Source organism: Mastomys coucha, unplaced genomic scaffold, assembly GCF_008632895.1.
Source record: "Mastomys coucha isolate ucsf_1 unplaced genomic scaffold, UCSF_Mcou_1 pScaffold21, whole genome shotgun sequence".
NCBI classification, from domain to species: Eukaryota; Metazoa; Chordata; class Mammalia; order Rodentia; family Muridae; genus Mastomys; species Mastomys coucha.
In genome coordinates this window covers 60,136,901-60,146,170 of record NW_022196904.1, presented here as the reverse complement: position 1 = coordinate 60,146,170, position 9,270 = coordinate 60,136,901, and the positions used below count along the sequence as shown (strand labels likewise).

Below are 9,270 nucleotides of genomic sequence, written 5' to 3'. Positions count from 1 at the left end.
CTGCTGGGTTTGGAATCCATGCAGACTCGTTTTTTACTGTCATTATGGTGGTCAGCCTGGTGCAAGTTTCTCCCTAAGTTACTGAAAAAATTCTAGTTTCTTCATGTTATGACTGTAGGATTAAGCTTTCCATACATACAAATTCAATGTGATTGTTTCAATGTTTGGCTTAAAATGCTCCAGTTGCTTCCACATTTTCTATGAGTCCCTACTTTTGACACCTTTTTGCTCTCTCCTCACCCCACCCCCACCTCACATCAGCCTCCAAAGATTCTTTCTCTTGCCCCCTTGGTTCACTCTTCTTCAGCCACTTCATCTCCTAGAGTGACTCAGGACTTACACTGGCTGTCCCTTTGCCTAGCTGGACTCCTCACATCCTGGATGGCTCTACTCATGCATTCCCCTCTCCATTTCTGTCTCATGCCCTTTGGCTTCCATGCCATGTTGGTTTCCTATCACTCTTCTCTGGTGCTTTTATTCCCATGGTACTTCCTCACTATCTGACATAGCATATGTCTGACTTACTGTATTGTTTTTCTGCCTGGCTCCTCCAGTGTAGTAAGATAGAAATCCCCGAGAGCCAGGGTTGCTGCCTATTTTGTTTACTGCTTCATCCTTCATTCCTAGAAAAATGTTTAGCATGGATAGATCTTCAAATATAAATATTTGGCAGTTTGATTGACAAATGCTTTTAGCTACTGTTTGCTATGCCAATAATCCTATAGCTGTATTCATTTACTTAGTTTGTCCCAGAATGTATACACTTTAGGCCTCACACAATTGCTTCTACAAATTACTATTTCTTCAATGAAATTTAAGAATCAAGAGGGAAATTGGAGAACAGAATAACCTCCTACCCTGTCAGATTGAGTTTTGTCAGTCATGATGGATTGAAGTAAGGGCTTGACTTTGAGTGAGAAAGGACCATAAGGGATGAGATCTTTAGAAAGAAAGTTTGGGTTCAAATTTCTTCACCACTACTTACACGTTGTGTGGTCTTCAATACACTTGGGTCTTTAAGATCTTTCTCATTGGTGAAATGGATCTGTGCAATAATCTCTACTCACAGACTTGTAGTGTAGATGACATGCTACAATATCAGATTCTGCACCTACCACAGTGATGACTGAAATCATATGGAGACCACGTGGATTCTTGCATGCCACACATGATTTGGGAGCACGTAACATTACCTTGGACTCTCAAGCTACAGGCTATAGACCCATAATGTCCATACACACATCTGAATCCCATGGCCTGACTCTAAACATGGCCTCCACCCAGAGACATCATCATTTAGGGTAATAGTAAAATGACAGACATCATGTACACATCATATATCGTTTTAAATGCTGAAATCCAAAGTGATTTTGTTGGCCTGTTTCAGTATGAGGGAAGGTCCATCAAAGTTATGTGGTGAATATTACTCATTGCTTATGTACAGCCTTCATGTTGTGTATAGTTTGTGCAATATACATGGTTACAAATCAGAGAAGGAGTAATATTTGGGGAATATAAAATTAGATGAGATAGAAATTCCAATATTCACTGACAAACTTCTTCCAGACTCTAGCCACTTTGAGCCACTCATATTTTCTCTGTGACTACATTTGTGCTATAGTATTGGAACTGAATAGGTAAGGCAGAGAAGCCCTAGCTCACAAAGAGCAAATAAAATAAGATAAAATTAAATTAAATTAAAAAATAATAAAAAAGAAAGAAAGGGAGAAAGAGAGAAAGAGAAAGAAAGAAAGATCTTATTCTGTAGAAGAAAATGTTGGTTGACCTCTGGTCTATAAAACTAGCACTTCAACTCACTGGTTGCTAAAAGTGATTTTGTTCATATTATATGAATAGAAATAGAACTGATAATGTCAGCATCCTTTGACCAGGATGAACATGTTTCAGTATTACAGGCAGGTGAACTGCATGTGAATCAAGGCAGAGAGACAGCAGCAAGAACATGGCCTCTTGTCTCTGGATACTTCTTTCTCTTCATCTCCTAAGAAACATGAGAGAAAACATTGCATATCTCCTGAACAGGAGGACAACTGGAGTGACCAGGTGGCTCAGCAAGTACAGGTACTTGCCACCAAGCCCAGTGATCTGATTCTAGCATCTAGGTTGCACATAGTGGAAGGAGAACTCTGACTCTCACAGGTTGTCCTATGACCTTCAAAAGCACAATCCTCACAAGCTTACTTGACTGAATAATTAAAATGTAATAATAAAAAAGGAAAGGTCCTATGAGCTCAACAGCTCATTTGTTCTGTCTCTAGCTGGGGCTCTGGGGCTCATATAGACACAAAACTTAGAATCAAATGCAAATTATTTGCTAAATTTAATCACAGGGTTAGTTTTGCTATTCACAATTGTGGAGAGATGCGGATGTTTGCTAAGTTTAAAGAAAATGGGTTTCCCTTGTTCTGACTTAATGTTTCTTCTTTCCCTTTCAGTACCCCTACTGACTCAAAGTCAGGATTTTTCTAGCCTTCTTTTCCCAAAGCACCCTCCAGTGATAATACACAAAAATAGAAGAGTGCTTTTGTTTGTGTGAAGTGAGTGGCAAAAAGAGAGTGGTAAAGGACTGCTTTGGGAAGGCATTGGGGAGTGTCAGCATATGCACAAAACGGACTTCATAGCCCTTTTTCTACAATCCCCTCTTCCCTTCCCATTGGTAGAAATGCCAATAGACACAGCTGTTGGGCCACAGGTGCAACACACACCTCAGCTCTTGGTCAGGTGACCAAACCATGTCTGACAATTCACAAAGCTTCCTGACTTCTATTATGATCCCCCATCACCCCCTCAACTGCCTGAAAAGACCAGACTTACATTTCCAGATCACCCTGTAAAGGATCCTTGCAGAATAATGACAGCCATTTCACTGTGCTTCTAGTTTAACTGATGTGTAAGGGACAGGCTTCTATTCTTCCACATGGCTGTATAAATTGCATGGACTTGAATGCAATGCTACTCTTTACTTTGACTTTTTAAAAGTCTGCTCTTTGTCAGTTTTGCCTTCATATAACAAAAAATTTATAGAACTGTAGACTGTTTCCTAATACCTGACACAAAATCACCCTCTTATATACCTATGTTCTGATGTCTGGCAGGCATTGGTCTTCTTGGACACTGTCATTGTCTCTGTTGGGGACTGTATAGTAAGTGAAGGCATTGAAATCCAAATGGTAGGTTTTCTGGTGTTCCTCAGTGGGTGATTGAGATTTTGGGAGCAAGTGATCTAGTTCTTGTTGTAAGGGTTGCCAGGCCAGAGTGATGCTAAGTAATCAGGTGGGCAGCTATTAGGTGTCCTCTTCAGCTGACAGCACTCACCCTAGCCCCGCTTTGTGAAATAGAGAGCTATATCCATCTCTCCAAGCTTCTGAGCTTCCAGTGTTGCCACCAACCTGGTTGTTAGTACCTTCTTCCATAACCGTGAAAAACATACAAGTTATAAGATAAAAGTGGTTAGCTCCTAGCCAGGAAGCCTAATCTTTTTTTTTTTTCTTTTGCATTGTGGCTCTAAAGAGCCAACAATGAATTAGCTAACAGAGAATTAACACTTACCGAATGTAACCTTTCGCAAGTAGTAGAGTCTCTGGGTCTCACTTTCCTGGATTATAAAAGGGAATGACAATCATGTTTGAATTATGGGTCTTCAGTGTGGACTCAGTAAAGTAGGTTATACTAATGACCAACATAGAGTTTAGCTACGTGCTTACTAATGGTCAGATTTAGTTCTTGCTGCTATGAGAATAAAGACAGGTCAGTATTTGGGCTCCAGGGCAAAGCAGTGCCATTTTTTCTCATATGTGACTACTTATGAACTTAGAGTCCTTAAAGTCACAGGAAATAAAACCTAATCTAACAGTGACAGTCATACTGACTTAATTAAGAGGGTGAGGCCGATTGCAAATGTGTGACTTGTCAACAACCTTGTTCCCAAGGCTAGATGTCCTAAGTCTACAAGACTGATCCTCGTGGAACTTCAGCATTCAGAGGCAGCAGAAGTATCTCACACACATGCATCCAGTCCAGTCTTGTGGCCAGTTCTAGATATTTATAAAGGGCATCTGACCATCTAGGAGTGACTGTGAAACATTGACTAGGAGAGCAAGGAGACTTACTTATGTGATATGTCCTGTAAACGCAGAAGGTGGTGAGACTGTCCTCTGTGGGGTTAGGGGCCCCAAAGCACAAAGTCAGAAAGGAGGGATATTGATTTGTGGTGTGTGACTTTGGAACTGATAGGCCTGATCAGGAAAAACTTCAAAGAGAAGCTTCTCCAGAGAACTGGAAGCTCAGATTTTGAATTATGACTTGAACCAATGAGTTTGCAAAATTTCCCTCACTGCAAGAAGGCAATTCTACTTATTGGAAAGGCTGCCTTTCTGGGAGCTCTTTAAAGAGAATATTCATAATGGGAGAGGTATACTACATCCCAACCTAAATACTCAGATATATTTTCCTTTATGCAGGGACAGGATTAATCATGTGGGCTCATCCCATTAATCCTTTCTCCACTTTCTGGGGCATCTGCATTTACTCACTGGTTGTGAAATATAATCTTATATGTAAGCCCTATTAAAGAAGCAGCTACTCCATTGAATGAGGGTGTTCTGTGGTATGAGAGGTGTTGAAAATTCATATTCTCCCATCTAACAAAGAAGGAAAAAAATCCCTTGTGTTCCTGAGAAGCAAGATAGGGGGAAAAATATTCATACAGAAATTCCAGTTGTTAGAAGTGCAGTGTGACAGCCACTTCATACTGTTGCCACACTGCCACCCAAAGCAGTAGAAACTGGATAAGATTCCAAGCAGGCAGTTAGTGTGCCACCGAAGCATGACCAACGCCTCAGCTAAAACAAGCAGCCACGTGGTTAAGCATGTTAACATAATTTTCTATCATTTCTATTTGATGTGGAATGGATGGAAAATCTGGGATGCTAGCCATGATGTAGATTTTCAAAAATTGATTAGCATTTTGTGGGGGGGCACTGGAAATCATTTCCGTAGCATTTCAATGCTGAGTTAAAATTGATTTGTACTGGTGATCAGTGTGTACCAATCTGAGGCATGCCAACTTCAGACCCACGACAAGATAAAGGCTTAGGATGGCCTATGAGATCCCTGGCACCAGGGCCACTCCAGTGATCAAGATCTTGCAGGAGAGGGTGTAAATGGTTCAGTAGAGTTGTAGATTAGCTGTTAGTACTCGTCCAACACTCAGACTCTACTTGTGACAATGTGTAAAATGGGTTGCATGTCTGTAGGATAAAGGTTGTTCAGTCCTTTGTCATAACATTGATCAGCGATAAACTCATTTCAGTTGTTAATGTGAAGCCACTGTATGAGTTTGTAGAAACTCCCTGGTAGGAATATTGATGTTCGCTTCTCTTAGATTTTGGTGATTCTTAGAATTGGCATTTCTTACATTTCTAGAATTGGCATGGTAAATGTTTTTACATTTTTGATGGCAGTTTTGTGACGTCTTGATGCCTTTATAATTTTCCAGAGGCATCCTTAGTCAAACACAGACAGAAAGTTAAGTATTGTGTTGGTAGGCAATTACTTTCATAATGAGATGCTAGCATGCAAATATAGTAGTTTGTGCCAGTTCTTCAGGGTGCCTTTTGTCAGAACTGCAGGTCTTACAAGACTTTGATAGGTACCATGTTGCTATTCAGAGTCAGAGAGCTGGTAGGCTTTAAAGGATGGTCTATGATGTGACATCTTTAGATGCTAATTAGTGAAAACCTTTAGTGATAGTAAGTGTAAAGGTGATTTGGTGTTTTCTCTGACAACTTCACTGAACCAATTGTATCAACAGGATCTGTTGATAGATGTAACAACTCTATCTTTAAAAAAATTACTGTGTCGTGTGGGAAAACATCCTCACTTACGTCTTATTTTTCATCTTTGCATTGTATGTTTTTGAAATATACACACATACACCCATACATACATGGACCTATATATGCATATCTCTGTGTCTCTCTCGCATGTCTCTCTTTCAAATGGGCTGTGTGTGAGGGTGATTCTTGAAGAGTTGTATTTTGTGGATTATTCTGTTGGATAATATATGATTTCTTAAGACTCATGTAGTAATTATGTCCATGGGAGTGACACAAGGCAACACCTTTTATAAATCAAGTGAATGTGACATTGTCATTCTTTGGGATGGGGGTGGTGCAGATGGTTAGACAGGAAGAATAAATAGGTATTTTACACAAGGATGAGAACTAGGGCCCACATAGAGTCAACCAAAAGCCAAGGACAGCATTCCGAAGCATCTTGCTTCTTTTGTTAAAGAGGTTTGGGGAGTGGTTGGGACAAGGTTGGGGGGAGGCAGGAATGGGAAGACGGGTGGGAACAGTTGTTTCTAATTCCCTCCATGCCAGCAGGGATCCTGGTACCTCAGGAGAGCGTAATGCCCTCATTGGTGAGCTGCCGGTTAGACAGATGAATTTAGCCCATGCTTAAGTTAGGCAACTTTTCTCTCTAGTTCTTCCTGGCTCTCAGGACATGAAGACATGCTTGCCAGAAAATGTGATTTAAATAGTAGTTTGTGTGGCTGCTTTGTCACATGTGTGCCAGTAGGTGGCAGAGAGAAGAGAGACTATGTCTATGCTCAGGGTTCTGACCGATGGATTGATTAGTAGCCTAACATTCCCTGAAAAATAAGAGAGTCAGTTTAGCACAGTGCCAGCCGCAGGACCAGAGCCAGGAGCAAGCTTGAGACTAGAAGAACCCTGCAGACTGGAAAATTCCCTCCCAAGGTGGGAATGAGCCCCAGACAGATGACCTTCAGATGGAAACCCTCAGGTGTGCTGGAGTCTAAGATCACCATCATATTGATGCCATGAGGCCTGGACTTGTAGCTAGCCTGAGACAAACACCAGACCTGGCGAGTTGGGTGTGTGTGTACAGACCATCCAGGAGATGTCTCATGCCAGGTACCATAATGCACAACAGAAGGAGCAGGGTGTTCCATTCCTGAGATCACTCCTGAGGCAACTCTAGACATTGAGAGACTATGGGTACCACTAGAAGGAGCAAGTAAGTGGTGGAGAAATGGAAGGGAATGAGAAGAGAGAAGGATGTGGGCACAATGAAGACAGGCAGAACTGGGGACAGGAGAATAGTTAAGAACAGCCTGATGTGAGTAGCCAGTGATGCCACCTGGAACCGTGGTGGAGTCCTGATCTATGCTGCCTCTAAGGTTCACATCTGAGTCTGTGGCCCTGCAGCAGCTGAGGTCTGTTACCACCAAAGGTCAGGAGGGCCTACATTTTGTCTGTCTGAGGGCTAGGGGGCTTTTTGGAACTGGCCTATCCCTCACTTTGGGAGAGCTGGCCTTGATGGAATGAGAGCAAGAGCAGGAGAGCTGTCTCCACCTCTAACCAGCTGCAACCCTTGGGAGAGCAGCCCATACACATTGAAGGAGTTTGGGTAAGCGAGCATGGGAGGGTTGTCCCTACCACTAGTCTCTAATGCAGTGTGGTGCAATGGTATAGAGATACCATCTTCCCCTCTCACTCTTCACAACCTGTGGCAGACCTGAGGCTTGGCTCAGGGATGACGGGAGCAGGAGAGTTGGCTCTGCCCCTCACTTGCTGTAGCACAGCAGACCTGGTCCTAGAAGTGGTGTTGTAGATGAGCCAGCCTCTAGGGCGTGAGTGTGGAGAGCCAGCCTGCCTCTCATCTGCTGTATGGTGGCCCAGACAAGGATGAGATGCCCTCATCCCATTCCTTCACCTTCTTTGGCAGGCAGAAAAGATGACCTCCGGGGTCATGAAAGTCGGAGAACTGGTCATGTCTCTCATCAGCTGCAACACTTGGCAAAGCAAACCCTGTACCTTGCCTGGGCAGCAGGCTAGAGCTGGTCCTGGTAATGGAGGTAAGGAGAACCTGCAGGTATCCAGCAATATGAATATGAATTTTTAACACCTCTCATACTACAGAACACCCCCATTCAATGGAGTAGCTGTTTCTTTAATAGGACTTATCACTGAGTGGGGCAAGTAGTTAGGTTGTTCCAGTCACTTAATGACAAGGTCCTTATCAGTCCTCAGGTGATTTTAGTTCTTTGTTTACATATAGTTAAAATGCTTCCCAGAAAAATGGCAAAGCAAACTGATTTCTCAGGAAACGGTTTCATCAGAGAGGCTACAGAATTTGCCTATCATTTTTAGACAGCTTAGTTTGAAGCCAGAGACTATAATGCATCCTCCAGAATCCTTCCTTGTCTAGATTTCAGCCATCACTAGTCTGGCTGGGGCTCCTACTCCTGCACCCTTCTAACTCCATCACCTTTCCAGCATCAGCCTTTCAAATGTGCAGTGTTGCTGATGCTAACACATACTGCTAACCTTCAGCATCTGGCTTGAACATCTTAGGGAATTGAATGTGGGTCATAGACATCTTTGTGGCCCGTCCTGAGCCCATGGACCTGAGTCCTACCGGGAGTATTGCTCCCTTCCGATGTCAGCTAGAATGTCACTCCTGCCAAGCTGTCTAGTTTGGTAGTGTGCCAGGCTGCTGGAGGAATAGTCAGTTAGCTAAATATGGAATGGAGGATAAATGTGCATCTCACATTCATTAAATTCCACAGAAACTACTGTGTCTGATACTCCGCAATCCAAACCAAGATGGCAGAAAGGACAAAAATTAGCATCACAAGCATGAGTGGCTGTGAGGATGAGAGGGTCATTGTATTCTCATGAGAGAGTGGAAGAGTTGGCAATTTTTCTCCTCTTTAAAACGATCTGAGTTTCCCTGTTAATTATGAGTTAGTTTTCACATTCTGGACACACATATTTCTGACTGGTTGTCAGGGATTGTGTAGCAATAAATTATACTCTAAAGTCTCCACTTCTGTAGAAGATTTCCATTTCAGAAAAAAAAAAGAGAGATGCCTTCAGACATTGCATTTCAGGGTGATAATTGTGCTTCTCAGGTGGTTAAGAAAGAGATGATCTACAAATAGTAATTAAAAAGTTGTGCCCTGGGGGAATGGGAATGTCAGGCATGGAACTCAAGCATATGACATGCTAGACTTGTGACTTGACCTTGCTCATGTGTATTCAGTGTCATAAATTCTAAGTATATTTATTCTTCAATATTTGGAGATGACAACTTGAGGCTGCTTTAGATAGGGAAAAGGTAATGATCGTTCTGGTGTGTTAAACTAGCCCTTTGATGACATAGTGTCTTCTCATAAATGTTAGGAAGTCATTGTGAAACAAATACTCATAACTCATGCAC

The 9,270-nt window shown here is 42.3% G+C and overlaps 1 pseudogene; it reads left to right on the top strand.

Moving 5' to 3' along the window:
• Positions 1 to 6,551: 6,551 nt before the first annotated feature.
• Positions 6,552 to 6,674, top strand: LOC116104383 (annotated as a pseudogene).
• The last annotated feature ends 2,596 nt before the right edge of the window (positions 6,675 to 9,270 follow it).